This window comes from Rhamphochromis longiceps, linkage group LG16 (assembly GCF_057381845.1).
Source record: "Rhamphochromis longiceps isolate RC_006_pf linkage group LG16, R_longiceps_female_GT1.1, whole genome shotgun sequence".
Classification (NCBI taxonomy): Eukaryota; Metazoa; Chordata; class Actinopteri; order Cichliformes; family Cichlidae; genus Rhamphochromis; species Rhamphochromis longiceps.
Window position 1 is genome coordinate 11,782,176 of NC_140572.1, and position 16,252 is coordinate 11,798,427.

Here is a 16,252-nt window from a genome sequence, read left to right on the forward strand (position 1 = left end):
ATTTTAAGGGCGACTGCTCCTTAGCAGGAAGTGGCTGAGGAGGAAATGCCTTTGTGATGAGAGGCGGCCAGATCTCTGCTTACTCTCCCTGCCTGTTGCATTTCCTTCAAAGAGCCGCCTTCAATACATTGATAGCATCTGCTCACTTGCAATCATAGATCCTCAGGACACACCAACAAAGAAGATGGCAGAAAAAAGGGCATCATATTATGGTTTTCCTAACACAAAGCTTTTTCTTATTTCGAAATGTTAACAAAACATTCTTGTATAAGTTACTTTCTGACTAAAGACGGACTGAACAGAAACAACAGTGACTCCACCATTGCGTCACATTTAAACCCACTAACACGCACAGCCATCTGAGTGTGTCTCCAGCAAGGGAGGATGAGGCAGCTGACGAGCGCTGGCTGTTAAACAAGCTCTCAGACCTTGAATTAACTTGTGAATTCATGAGATAATGAGAGAAACCCAGCTGCTGTGTTTGCAGGCAGCAGCCCTGCGAGAGATGCAAGAACACAAACACTCTCATACTGAGTCAACACTGCCGAGGCCTTGAGTGTGCGGAAACAAAGTTCCGGTATTTCATGTCCCGCAGCGAGGCAGAGCTCTGGCGCAGGGTATACACAACTGTCAGGGAGACCTGTTTCTGTGCATTTGGAGAGTCATGCTTCGCTGTCACAACTACACCTTAAAAATATTCAAACTAGGTACTGGAAAACAATTGCAAAAAAAAAGGGGGGGGGGGGGGGGGGGGCTGAAAAGCGATAAATATAGTGGAGGACATGGGATGCTCTGGTATGGAGTTAACACCAGTGTTTGCCACCATGGGACATCATACACACACAACAATAAAAAGCAGAGAGTCAAACAACAACTCAACCCTAATTTGTGGCGATTGCATTGGTTGTGTCTCGAGATACTCATGACATCACTATAGCCCATTTATGCTGGCATTTGAAGGCATGCATGACTCATCAAAACAGGAGGCAAAGAAATCGCTGAGTTTGTTTCTCTGAGATTTTCTCCAGAAAAGTCTCCAGAAAAGTGAGCATACAAAACCAGAACCAGTGGGAGATGCTCATTAATCCCAAGACAAAAGAAAGGGCATCTTGGTTCCAGCTGAAATAAACACTGTGTAGCTCTCAATCAACACAGAAGCTAAGAAGCGTTGTCCATTGAGTCGAATGTTGAATGGTGAGTGGTTAAAAACATTTCTTTAACAGAAAAGGGAAAATAATAATAATAATAATACTTTATTGATCCCCATGGGGAAATTACTCTCTCTGCATTTAACCCATTAACTCAGTTAAGCAGTGGGCAGCCACTAATCAGGCACCCGGGGAGCAGTGTTTAGGGACGGTACCTTGCTCAGGGGTACCTCAGAGTAGGGCTGGGCTATATCATACCGTTCACGGTAATACCGGAGTAATTTTGGGCAATGAAAGGAAAATGAAATATCGCAATAGAATATGGGTAAAATGCGCATGCGCAGTGCCTTTGTTTACATAAGCACATGGCGGCAAATCAGAATGAGAAGGGCGAAAGCGGATCGTTGAATGAAACGGATGAACCAGAATTGGTTTGTAAAAATGCTGCAACTTCAGTGGTGTGGAACTGGTTTAGCTTTCGTCCGTCAGATACACAACAAAGCACAATTTTTGGTAGAGCGCCCCTTATAATCCCGTGTGCCTTATATATGAATTCTGGTTGTGTTTACTGACCTCGAAACGATTTTATGTGGAACACGGCGCTCGAAAATCTGTCCAATGTTTTAGTACAACTTTGCTAAGCTACGAAGCCACACCGCTTGATGGATTGTCGGAGCATTACAGCTATCGTAGGCAGGAGCCTCGTGGAGTGATACGTACTGTGCTTCAACATAATATTAACGTATTGTGTGTGTATAACCTTTTTTTAAGTTTTGTGGATATTACACATGGTTATGCTGAGGATATGTCGGCCAGTTTCCACTGGAAATGCCTTTTGGTTAAACTGTCAGCAAAGAATTTACACTGTTACATTTTTATATAACTTTAATGCACATAAAAAAACAGCTTCTTGTTTAAGTGAAAATACATTGATGGGTTTTTTTGCACTAATAAAGTTGTGGAGTTGTAAAGTATTTTGTCTAGTGTCAATTATATCGTCAGTTATATCATTGTCGCAAATTTTCAAATGTATATCGTAATAAATATTTTTGGTCATATTGCCCTGCTCTACCTCAGAGTAGCCATTCAGTGGATTCGGACCCCCGACCTTCCCATCATGGGGCCACCATGCTACCTACTGAGCTATCCCTGCCCAAAAAAAAAAAAAGAGGAACGCTTCACAAATTTGCGTGTCATCCTTGCGCAGGGACCATGCTAATCTTCTCTGTATCGTACGAATAAGGACACGTGCTACAGAAGTAACATGTGTCCTTATTTTTTGTCCTTATTTTTAACACAGTTTTACTCAAGTACAGTTCTTTGTAGATATGTTATAATTTCCATACTCTCTGAAGAAGAGAAAAAAGAAAAAGAAAAATATGTGCGACATTGTTCACAAGTGGCAATAGATAGTAGCCACAAGGTGATAAAATGTCCAGGCAACCAACCATCAACAATTAAAACAGGATTAAATTCACTCTGAATGAAAACAAATGCAGTTGTCAAATGAATGAAAGAGTAATGCTAAATAGAAAATAGAAACAAGTAAAAAAAGGACAGTTGTTACAAAAACTTTTTTCTCTAATGATTGGCGACCTGTGCAATTAACATTTTACACCTCAATGACAGGCAAAAGTTGCTGACATGGGAAGGCCCAAAGCAAGAGAAAACATCCAGATAGGTGTGGACACCTAGGACAGATGTTTGTTCATGTACAACTTTTTAGTCCATTATGTGTCACCGTTGCATTGGTACCTTTCAGTATAGTAGTAAAAAAGTAAATGACTGTTACGTTTCGGTGTTGTCAGTGTTTTGTTTTTGCGTGACTGTCATGTGTTTCCTGTTTTACTTTGAAGGTCTGTTGTTATCTTAGAGTGTTCAGTTTACGTTTCCTTGTCTCGTCAGGTCTAATTTGCCCCAGCTGTGTTTCCCTCCTGTGGTCCATTCCCTGATTGCTCCTTCTATGTATTTAAGCCCTGTGTGTCAGTTGGTCATGGTCGTGATCTCCCCCGTGTTGTAAATAGTTTGGTGTTTTGTTGTAAATAAATAGTCTGTTGTAAATAGCTGTGAATGGGTTTGTTAATATTTTCGTTTGAGACACCTTCGTTTTGGGATTTTGGTGGAGAGCTTTAGTTTTTTTCTCATGTGTTTTTTTTCTTATTTTTATTTTCATACGTTGCACGCCGGTTGCCTAGGCCGGGGTGTAACAATGACCACTAGAATTTACATCACACCAAGAAATCTGCTTAAAGATACAGTAATAACACTAGTGTAAGCAGTGCTCTGTGCTATTGAAATTAGGACAAAGTGCTGCTATATAGGTAGGGATGGGTTCTGACATAAACAGTAGTAACCAGACCGAAAAGCAGCGTACATTTCGGTGCTTTATTTTGGTGCTTTTTTTTTTCCTGAGATGTCGTACACTTTGGATTCTAGCCAATCATTTTACCTTTCCAAAGATAGTAGGCGGTCCCAGGTACGTACGTTCTTTTAGAGCAGAGCTACAGATTAAAAATGCCCAAGGCGAAGTGGTCAAAAGTCTGGCTGTACTTCACAGCAAAAGATGCCAACTCAGCAGCCTGCAACAAGTGCTTTAAGCTGATACTGTGCAAAGGAGGTAACACCTCGATTCTGATGAAACACCTGGCAACGCATAGCGTTTTTAAAAAAGCTGAGAAATGCACCGTATTTGATAGCTTGCTGCAAGACCTCACACCGAGCACATCTACTGCGGGTGTGGTGCCTGTTATCGGACCCGGAGTTAGCAACATCCCCCAAGAACCCGAAGAGGAGAGTCCTGGCCCCTAGCCCTGCCAGTGTAGCAGAAATGATGACGGATGATGATGGCAGCAGCAGCCGTTCTTCTTTGGGTGAGTAGCTTAATGTCGTCCCTGTGTAATTTACGTTGAGTAGGCTAACCACGTTATTACATTAATGCAGGTAAGGTGAACTAGCAAACATCATCATAGCTACATGCGGCTGTCTTCTTGTTTGATGGCAGATACTCCCTTCACCCTGGCCAAAAAGGCTAAAACAACCAAAGGAAAAGTGGAAAACAGCTAAATATGAGAGGTTTGTGTTTATTCCATTGTTTAAGCACTGCTTCCAGCCAGGAGTGATACCTTATATGCCCTATAGCTACAGAAAAGGCTAACATTGTTATCTTTTTACAAAAAAACAGCTGAACATGAGAGGTTTTTGGACAAAGTTTGTGTTTTCCATTCTTTAAGCACCGGTTCGAGCACCATTTCAAAAGTACCGGCTTCGCTCCGGTAATGGATAAAGCCTAAATGATACCCATTCCTATATATAGGGCTGTGCGATATGACCAAAATCTAATATCCCGATATAAGACATTTCCCCACAACGATATATATCACAAAAATTTTACATTTTCGGTAAATTCTGTGAATCTCAGGCAACTCAACTTGCGTGAAGTGTTTTAAGCTGGGCGTTGTGTACCTAGAGTCGAGTGTTACATAAGTTGAAATGGCCGCAAATTTCTTTGTGAGTATTTATTACATGCCGTGCTGTGGGGAAAAGCCTGTTCTAAGGTTTATTTTTTAGCACCTGACGGCTCTTTTTAGCGTCTCATCCGTAAACACTCTGCATACTATTTCACGTGATTCCGTTTATTTTGAAAAATCTCAACAGGCTCTTCAGCTTTATTGTGAAAGATTTATGTGGAAAATAAACAAGTGGACGGTGGAGCCACACGATGGTTTTATCGTCGCTGCTGCTAACAACAATGCATAAAAACATGTGTGAATGTGTGAAAGCTGCATCATATGGCTTGTCAGTCCGTAGTGTGGTTATATAAAATAAGAGAAAGAGAGAACTTTAAGGAATTCTACAGTGACCATCAAAACGATGAAAAAATATTGCCAGAAACAGTTTATTTTACAACACCACGAAACAAACGATAGCATAATATGAAGTAATAAGACTTTTTTCATATCGTCATCCAATATATATTGTTGTATCGAACAGCCGTACTGCTATCTATAGCAATAGTTATACAAAAAAATTAATGTATGCTGAAAAGGAGAAAAAGGAAAGCATGAGCAACAAGGAAAAAGAAGGGGTGAAGTTAAAGCATTGAAAAGAGGAAATAAGTTATGTTCCATTGCAGTAATGTTCATTAGCAGATACTGCACAAGCCAAGAGTAAACAGTCTGCTTTTGTTTTATTCATTATTCAAAGGCATCAGACACCACAGAGGAAAAACCATGATAATTCTGGCTCCTGATGTGAAAATTGCTGGTATCTAATTTGCCTACGGATTTTCAGGTGGAGCAGAAATGGAAACGGAAATGGAAATACCTGACATTCACTTGTTTTAGTTTAAATTTGTATACGCAATTCCTGGAACCAGGAAGATGACCAAATTACTAGTAAATAAATAGCTGTCAATGGATTTCCTGTTAACCAACGGCTTAATGATCTAATCAGCACTCAGACTTTAGAACCATCCCTGGTTCAGACTTCTCATCTTGCCGATGCTCCACCACTCCACCAGGTTGAAAGAAATTCAGCCTGGTAGTTTTCTTTCAATCTTGCTGATTAACAGACAAACTGCAGTAAAGCGTTTGTCTGGAAACAGTTTTAGCTATCACCTAAAAACCAAAGAAGGAATCTGCTCAACTCATTGAGCCTGCACTGAGTTAGGTGTCTCATACCGTCATTACTCTTGTTTTATGAACTCTATTTGTTATTTCTGTTTTTTGACTAACAGAACTCTCCAAGCCAGAACTCCTGATTGCCTGATTGTGCTGGCTCACAGACTTTCCTTAGAGTACTGCGATGATGACCAGGGGCAATAAACCGTGCATGTTTGAATATTTTGACTCCAAACTCCTCTGTCTCTGGCAGTCCCGGGTGCATTCTCTTAAGCACATATTTACGGATAAAGATTAGTTGTAGATACCAGTTCAGTTTTCTTCTGACACCACGAAAGTATTCTGTGTGATGTGTCACTGCTGCAGCAGATGCCTCTATCATCCAGTCTTTCACTTCACTATATAAACACACCAAGGTGGAATGGAGCTGCAGGAAAGAAAAGTATGGAGGAATGCGAGGAATGCCAAGCTTCAAATGAAATCATGCACTATTCTAGTGAAGGAGGAGGGAGAAAAAGAGGAAAATGTATTCTTCTGACGACAAAGACGAGGTTAGAGATCACGCTTTAACTGTCACTCTCTGCCTTTACCAGCAAATTCACTGGGCTGTTTTCAGTGTTACCAGTCTTGTCACGATCCTGAATACAATGGCAGCACACACAAAGACACAAACCCATATACCCTAGCCCCAACACACACCCCCACACACACACACTTCATTCCCTTTTGCTTTCTTTAACAAGTCCACAGACTGAAGCCAATGATATGTAAGCTGTGAAGCTTGAATCTATATTACACATCCTAAAAATCACACTGATGGACACGTCAAACAGTCCTTCAGTCCACCATGATCGTTTATTAGTTTGGTCATGTTTCCCACTCACAGTATTAATTGATGAACTGAACAGATCGATCACAATACTAGCAGGCTGCGACAGTTACATTCTACACTGTAGGTTGTGTTGTAGGGTTTCATAGGGGGTTGTGGTTATGATGGAGCTAAAGTGTAGATTTCCCACTTATTCCATGGTCCCTGGAGAGGTGATACTTTAAGAATTTCAGCTAGAAAACAATGACAAGGAAACTTGCTATTTTCTAACTCTGTTAACTGGCCAGACTGTGTAAAACAGCAGGCTAAGGTAATACAATTACTAATGTTATGGATGTAGCTTAAAAATAGTTGTAAAAGTGCATGTTAAATAAAAAGTGCTGCTTAGCTGTAGCAGGGTCCACTTGTAAACTGCAAAATGGGTGGCTATTAGAATTTCCTTTAACTAAAAAGGAATTCAACCAAAATATTGCAAATACTGTATGGTAATTTCTATTTTTTTTACAGTATTTGTACTATAAATACAAACAGTATAAATACTAAATGTATATATGGTCATTTGATATTAAAAGATACAGTGGGGCAAAAAAGTATTTAGTCAGCCACCGATTGTGCAAGTTCCCCCACTTAAAATGATGACAGAGGTCAGTAATTTGCACCAGAGGTACACTTCAACTGTGAGAGACAGAATGTGAAAAAAAAATCCATGAATCCACATGGTAGGATTTGTAAAGAATTTATTCGTAAATCAGGGTGGAAAATAAGTATTTGGTCACCTCAAACAAGGAAAATCTCTGGCTCTCACAGACCTGTAACGTCTTCTGTAAGAAGCTTTTCTGTCCCCCACTCGTTACCTGTATGAATGGCACCTGTTTGAACTCATCATCTGTATAAAAGACACCTGTCCACAGCCTCAAACAGTCAGACTCCAAACTCCGCCATGGAGCTTTTTTGCTGTATATATGTGTAAATACAATATATACACATACAAATGAAAACAATATGTGGTCATGATGAGGGACAGTGGCGTGCCCTCATTATGAGGCGTTTCTGACCATCTAGCCCACCTCACGTGTCCCTGCAGGTCTGCAAGTGTATATCGGGAAGAAAAGAGGACATACCAGGGAAGCTCTGCCATAGGGCCATAGGTCTCTGGTCACTAAATCGCTGCTAGTCAATTCTTGTGTGAAGTCCCATTAAGCCAACAGCAAATGTTTATTGTGAAAAACATTTGTTCATGTTATCTCCTACAAAAAAGAACAGTTTCCAAAACTTTTACAGTCTTAATAACCACTCAGGAAGGCTAGAAAATCAACAAGCCACACAGAGTTTGTCACTCTAATGAGGCCCAATTAGCATCTCATCAGACAAAGTACTGTGTAATCTAAACAGATTTACAGGGTGTTTTAGATCTCTGTACACTCGCCATGTACCTCACATGTTGTTGAATTCCTGTCAGAAATGTCACACTCCTCTCAGAACTAACACAAATGTCTGACCATCAGACACTGCCATCCTTGGAGTCACCTCTAATGTGCTGCAGTTCTGAATACCAAACAATATTGCAGGGACACTGATGTTCACACAGACTGTCATACAGCATGGTTTAAAAACCTTGAAGAAAATCAATCTGATAAACACTGTGTTTCCTTCTTGATAACAGGTGGCGATGACTCTCGTGCAGCAGTGGAACACTCACTCTAAGCGCCAGCTGATGCTGAGCGTGAAAAGAGGGGAGGTAGTTAGGAAAAGACCGAGCTCCAGTATGACTCACCCCTGATATAAAGGCTGGCTTCAATCCCTGACAAGTAAAGCTGATGATGGTGGCCCTGTGCTGCTGGGTGGGGGATGGAGGTGAGGACCAGCTGCCTGTCTGATGCCAACAGCAGCAGTGCCCATGCTGTCATAACTCATGCTGTAATCAGCTGGAACTGAGCTAGAGCGACACCAGGACACGCACGTTCACCCCTGGAGGGGAGAGGGAAGGAGGGGAGGGGTGGGGGTGACGCTTATCTGGAATCACATGTATTCATTCACACAATGAAGTCCGTACAAGTCCAGCTGAAACACAAGACCGGGCCTCCCAGTGACAGAAAGATGAAGTAAGTTTTGCTCCGGGTGAAATGTCCAGAACAAACAAAACGACATTGAGCCACGTCAACCTCAGTCACGCACCACAAATCAAATTTACACTGCAATCAGCCATATGACTGTTGGTGTATCTGCAGTGTGGCTCACAGAAATGTCTGAGACAAGGAAGGGTAGCCTGGAATGAAATAATAACACACGTGGTATGGTCGCTTCGGATTCAGAAGCTGCTGTAGAGGATGCTGTTTACTTAGTTTTGCGTAAGCCGCACACTTCAAATACATTACAGAAATATTTAGTTTTTCAGTAATGTCCTTTTTAATTCATAGATTTGTTTTCCACCTCTCAAACTTCTGGTAATATTCTAAATGTCTCTTTTTATACTTAAATATTGTGCATGCATATCTTATTTCTCTGTGTAACAGACCTCCACTATCATCCAAAAACTATTAAAAATACATTAGTGAGCCATAATGTTGCACTGGGTGACAAGTTCATTAATTACGATAAACACACACACACACAGAGTAGTTATTCTGACTTAATCACACATACCCCATCGTGTTGTCACAAAGATGCATTAATCCCTCACTCAAAATAGTCCCCAGTAAAATGGTAGATATTCTCATCAAAGCAACAAAGATCATTTGGCTTTATATATTTATAAAGGTTTTATATTGTGCTCTGAGAAATGTGTATAAGGGGAAAGTGGTATGCTTGGAGTGGAAAGTTACAGACAGGGCAGTGTAATCAGTGACTATTTAAAGATGGACTGATACGCTGTTGGATTCTGTGCTTTCATTGTACTTGTTAACTATGGAGAAAAAAAAAAGAAAACTTCAAACATTGTAGCAGTCTGAATAATTCAATTCAATTTTATTTATATAGCACCAAATCACAACAACAGCTGCCTCAAAGCACTTTATTTTGTAACATAAAGAGCCTACAATAATACAGAGAAACCCATAACAATGAAACAATCCACTGTGAGCAACCACTTTGGCGACCGTGGGGAAGAAAAAAACCCTTTTAGCAGGAAGAAACCTCCAGCAGATCCCAGTTCAGGGAGGGGAACCCATCTGCCCCAATGAACACTGTCTCGTAAACTAACAGCAGTCCTAAAAAAAGTTCATATTTTTGGGCAATTTTTGTTTTAATGCAATATGTAATGCACTTGTAAATAGGGCTGCCACAAATGATTATTTTGATAGTTGACTAGTCACCGATTACTTTTGCGATTAGTCGACTAATCAGATCATGCATCCATTGGACGTAAAACGTACAGCTTATTGCACCAGCAGCATCTGCTCTTATATAACTATCATTAGCTTACAGCTTTAAGTGTTTAAGGTATGTGCTAACTAAAAATAAAGACAAGATGATAGTAGGGCTGGGCCATATTATACCATTCACGGTAATACCGGTATAATGTTAGGCAACGATAGGAAAATGAAATATCGCGATAGAATGGGAGTAAAGCGCGCATGCGCAGTGCCTTTGTTTTCATACGCACATGGCCAATTGTTGAGTGAAACAGATGAACCAGAATTGGTTTGTAAAAATGGTGCAACTTCAGCGATGTGGAACTGGTTTGGTGTTTGTCCGTCAGATACACAACAAAGCACATTTTTTTGCAGAACATGCAAGCGGCCGTTGTTATTGTCATATTTGTCGGACTAAGACGCTCTTAAATCTGGGAGTAATCTGGGTCCTAAACTCCGTATACTTCAGGTCAAACAACACTGCAGCATCACTTAGAGTTAAAAACTGTCTAAATTCTTTCATCTTTAATAAAACGATCAGCATTGCTGCTTTACCAGGGGTAACTATAAAGTTTAACTTCCAGGCATCCATGAAAACAAAAGTTATTACATTTAACGGAGTTAGAAGTTAGCAGGAAGCTAGCGGAAGTTAGCTCGCTAGTTTCGCTAGTTACCTAAGCATGATATAGCACGTTCTGACAGAGAGATTTCTGAAAAAAATCAAACGTACAGCTCTGCTATCACTTCCAACATAAATGAAGACAGGAAACTAAACAGCAGTGACGTTTGTAGGGTTACTGAAGTTGGGCTAGCTGGTATATAATGATGTGCTACGTGATCGCTAGCGACACAGCTATGTTAGCATAACATAAACAGTGAAGCTGGAGGACGAACACTATACACTTTTCCACTTATAAAAGTTAACGTGAAGGTTCTTCATGGTTAGAGACAAATGCAATCGCATGGCAGGATACTGTAAACGGACCAAACTTCAGTCAGGAGAACAACTGAGATAATCCATCCACAATACGAGGTTAGTCATTAATATACTGCAACAACATGGGAATAGAGCAGCTACCAGAGAATTCAACATTAATGAATCAATGGTACAGAAGTGGAGGAAGCAAGAAGAATGAGTTTAATAAAGTTTGATTTATCTGACTGCTTTGTTTTGCTTAATGTGCCTTATAATCCCGTGCACCTTATGGTCCGAAAAATGCGTACTGCACACTGCAGTTTAATGTTGCAAAGCACCTCTTTTTAACTTCAGTGGATATTATACATGGTTATGCTCAGGATATGTCAGCCCATTTCTACTGGAAATGCCTTTTGGTTAAACTTTCAGCAAGGAATTTGCATTTGCACTGTTAAATTTTTATAAAGCTTTAATGTACATAAAAACCAGCTTCTTGTTTAAGTGAAAATAAATGGAAGGTTGTCTTTTTGCGCTAGTAATGTTGTGGAGTTGTATTTTGTCTCGCATCAATTATATCGTCGGTTATATCGTTATCGCAAATTTTCAAATATATATCGTGATAAATATTTTTGGCCATATCGCCCTGCTCTAGATGATAGTTTATTAAATTTTAATGAAATTTGCAGATTGTTTCGGTTTAATAAACTCCTTGCTATCTAAAATATAACAGGACACTGGAGTATATTCTCGAGCATCTCACACTTCTGATAATCAGTTGTCTGCTTGACGTTTATTCAGCTGTGTAAAAACTATAACTTGTAACCTTACTTGTAAATAAACTTACCCTCTTCCCTTCCTTACACAGAGAACATTACAGCAGGAGACAGGAGGCAACTGGCTTTAAAATCCATGTACCAGCAGCTCACAGATTAACCAAATATGTAAAAAAGAAAACAAGCTTTCGTAACAGAGCTATTCTGCGGACTTCTTTTAATCTGTTGATCTTTTCATGCTCTATTTTTATATCAACTTATCAGCAGGTATGACGCTCAAAGCAATAGAGATGTGAGTGAAATTTGACTATATTTTCATGATGTCAACAGATGACAAGGAAATCACACTCAGAGTAAAACACTATTTGCGCTTTGAGACGTGACGTACAAGTGATTACAAAAGAACATTAGAAAGACTGCTCTGAAGTGTTATTTAAATCCAAAGTGGGCGTTAATTCATTTGGAGCGATTTTTCAACCCAGTAAAAGAATCATCTGATTTCATTTGAAACATGACTCACTGACAAAAAAAACAGCCTTCCTATTGACAAAAAGGGAAAAGCACTAAAGATGCAAAAAAAAAAAAAGAGAGTGATTCTACAAAGTGGCATTTGTTAAGAACGTCAAGGAGCCACCACCAGTACACCACACAGACAAAGTGACTCTGGAAATGTAAATAGCTGATCGGACTCTCAGCACAGAGAAGTAAATAGCACACTGTGCCACATCAACCCATTACACACCAGGTGTGCTTAAATAATCAGCTCAGAGAGCTCAATATTTACACACTCAGTGCATTTATATATGTACACATCACACACCATGCCACCTTATATGCTCTCATATACTGTGTATACACGGAGAAAATGACAAAAACAAAAATAATTCTCTACAGAGACTTTTGGGATGCATATTTGCCAAAGTTTAATTATTTTATTAACTATTAAAGTATGAGCTAGTAAACTGTAGTTGCTTATTTTTTAGCGCTGAATCTATTTTTCATGTAATTGTCTAAGCTGTCAGAAACAGATCTCTTATTTTTGTGACAATTAAGTCTGTTCAGCTGTCTTGAGTGAGTGATGATCAGTCTTTCACTAATACTATACAGATTCGAGATCAGAAAAAGCTAGCATGCTGTTTTTGTTGGCATATTAAATTATCTCAAGATTCTTTACATATTTCTCAAGATTAAGATTAGGCTACTTTTACCTGGGGTGGTAAGGGCTGGGTTCCAGATAACAAATGCCCCAATGTAGCAAAGAGATCATAAAATATGTGTAAAGTTAGCAATTATTCTACCAGTTATGATCACAAAGTCACCTGTGATGCTAAATAACTTAAGCTAACCTTGGACTCCCCGAGAAGCATTTTATTCGAACTGCATTTTTGAAAGAACAAGATGACTCCCAAACAGCTTCGAAGTGATGCTCAACAAGTGTTGACACATTTTATTTAAGATGATCGGAAATAATGGTGACCACAAAAAATGAGGTTACGCTAGTCAGGGCTGAGGTCCATCATAGAGACGCATAGAGAACTAAAACAACCACAGCCCATGGCCCGGCTGGCAATTAAAAAGGCACTTTCATATTGTTTTTACTTTTAATACCCAGAAACTACACCCATCCTTTATACTGTACATATATGAATGAACTCCAGTTATTTTCTGTTTTGTTATTACTGCTGTAATACTTCAGTCAAACTGTTTTTACTTGTGTAGGATCCACTGCAGGATGGACTTGCATTACTGTATAAATAAAGTACTTTATGAAACACACAAGTGGGGAATTCAGCACTATGTTATCTAAATTCTGTTGGAATTCAGATAACATAACTCTGCTTTTCACCTAATGTTTTTGTGGGTTGTTCATTTTTGTTCCATTGGACATCAGACTGAGATTTGCACAGGACATATTTTGCCTGTATGTGTCCTAGAACCTACTGGCTTCACTAGATGCAGATAACAAAAGGGTGACAACATTGAGCAAGTATCTAGAAACTGCCATAGCTTTAAAACCTGTACAAATGCTACAAAAGAGCATTGAAAATATTAGATAAAAAACCTTTTTCATATCACCATTGTCAAATTTTAGAAAAATACAAGTTTTTAAATTTTACTAATTTCAAATTATTTAAATCTGCCTGTCTAATATACAAAGTTATACATGGTCTGGCGCCTCCACCAATGAGTGATTTTATTAAACAAAAGTCTAGCAGTGTTGCCGGGTCTCGACTGACTCGAGCCACTGTTAGAGGTGATTGTGAACTGGCATTCAGGCGGACCACCTTTTCACAGAATGCTCTGTCATATCAGGGAGTGAGCTTCTGGAATAGTCTTCCACTGTCAGTGAGGGAAAGTACAAGTCTACCCATCTTTAAGAGTCACTTAAAAGGGCGGCTGAGGGACACACAAACATGTAATCATGTTTAATAATCATGTTTTATATTGGAAGGGAAAAAGAGTTAGTGTATTACAAAAAGGGAAACAACTGTTAGTGCAATGGGTGAACGCAATATCACGATGGTCAGGGCATGTACAATACTGGGGTTTGTGCAATATAATTGATGTGTTTCCGTTATTGTTATCTATACTGTCCTATGCGTCCACTCTCCTTGTCATTGTTTGTTCTAGTATAATGTGATCACTGTTTTTGTCCTTGTCACATGACCTGTAAATAGTGTCTCTGTATGTTTTTACTAACTTGTGTTTAACACCAACCTGCCAGAGGGTCTGCAGATGGAAATTAGCCCAAGGCTATAATGTGGCATATTTACATTTGTTAAAATGTTCATTAATATGTATTGCCCCTCTTTCTAAAAATTAAATAAATAAATAAAATGAATCCTACTGGTGATGAGCTTTTCTTAAACGCAGCATTTTTACATTTTATACAACAAAATTATACAAACAAAAGAGTTTCTAATGACCCATGGGAGCTCTAGAGTGGGGCTAGTGCTAGGACTGCATTACAGTCAAATGTTTTCTGTAGTGATGGGGTGGATTTTTCTCCCCTTGGGCCAGTGAAAATTAAGGGGGCCAGTAAAGCTCTGATCTACTGGTCCAGGTGGTGAGTAGGTGGAGGAATGATACATGGGGCACGTAGGGCCCTGGAGGTCAGGGACGCCAATGCAGGAGCAAGGCTGATGACCCAGTGTGCATTGTGTGAAAGCTCTGACCCAGAAAACTGCAACTTGTAGTTATTGTGAGGATGATGATTGTGGTGGAGGTGCTGGTGTCAAATCTTCAGTCGCAATCAGTGTTGTGGTTAATGTGTTGTCATGGAAACCAGTGTGACCCCCTCACCACCACCACCACCCACAGTACACGCACCCACAGCCCTATTTGAGCTAGGAACTAAACATTAGCATACAGTGAGACTATCAGGTTGTAACACTGCTACAGCTCACTATCCGACAGTTATTACAGCTTACCGAGGCTTTAGCTGTGTTTCAGACGGATTTACACTTGAAGACGAGTCACACATGACTTTTAGCAGCGCAAACGAGGCAAAAGAACCGCTACATGAACGGCGGAAAGACCCGTTACTGTAGTTATTAGGCAGGTATGATAGAGTTGCACTCACAGATAGGAAACAGCGAGACGGGGAGAACAAGCCAAATAAAGCCGTGTAACTGTTTAAGTGAGAACATTTTGGAATTAAAACCCAGCTAGAAAGTGCCGTTTTCTCCCCTAACAGCCCAAATGTAAGCACCACTCTCCACGCTGAGGTTCATAAAAAAAGAAGAAGAAAAAGTTGCTGCTTTTAAACTGCCGCCCTCAGGTAGAGCATAATTGTCTCTTAAAAATCATTTCTAACTGACGCGGAGGCAAACGAAGACGAAAGAAAGATGGAAGCTTACCTGGCAGGGGAGTATTAATATTGTTTTGTCCCATGAAGAAAAGCGGTTAGAAAAGCCGAGCAGGCGCCCTTTCCGTCGAGCTCTCCCGGTGGCAGCGCTGGATGTGTATGTGCGGTTACACCGAGGACTCCTGGAGGAAAGCAGCCGAGCTCCGGCTGATGTCACCCGGACAGGGAGGGGCCTCACCGGGAGACATTTCCATAAGGACATGATGTCACGATGTTGCTGCTTTAAATGACTCTTCTAGAGCAGCAAGAAGCAACAATGACATCTACAGCCACATTCAGCATTCAGTGTTAGAGTCAATAAACGGCTAAGCCCAAGTGCTTTTTTAACTGTTGTTAAAAAACTGTTGTGACTGTTGTTGTGTCACTTTATGCTTTTATCTTCATGTATATGTAGTGTTGATATTATATGCTTGTTGCTTACTTTTAGCGTCACTGATGCTGTCTTTAACTCGGAGTTAGTATTGTTACATCAAACTATGACGTTGTCTGTCTTTGAATATTTTAAAAGGACTTTTAGGTTATTATAGCTGACTTAAGCCAAACTTAACACATAAAAATACTCAGTGTCTTCATCACCTGGAAAAATTCCTGCCTCTTTATTATTCACTGACAATATCTGTGGTTTCCCCCATTTTCAGATGGAGGTGATAAATATAATGTGTGAAGAGGACTGGAAGAGTAGTTTGATGCACTAGAACATTTGTCTGATTATGGCTGCAATGATACATCGTGACCAGGAAATATTTTGC

General features: G+C 39.9%; 1 protein-coding gene and 1 non-coding gene across 2 annotated transcripts in view; both read right to left on the reverse strand.

The window, feature by feature from the left end:
- Positions 1-15,633, reverse strand: part of LOC146650701 (SH3 domain-binding protein 4) — a 48,727-nt gene extending 33,094 nt beyond the window's left edge. Inside the window, exon 1 of the mRNA XM_085383694.1 lies at positions 15,496-15,633. The gene's annotated coding sequence lies outside the window, so the exon portion shown is untranslated. The remainder of the gene's footprint in view (positions 1-15,495) is intronic.
- On the reverse strand, positions 2,311-2,412 carry LOC146650702 (U6 spliceosomal RNA). Its single transcript, XR_014908056.1, has one exon. It is a non-coding gene; the product is annotated as a U6 spliceosomal RNA (small nuclear RNA).
- Positions 15,634-16,252: the final 619 nt, after the last annotated feature.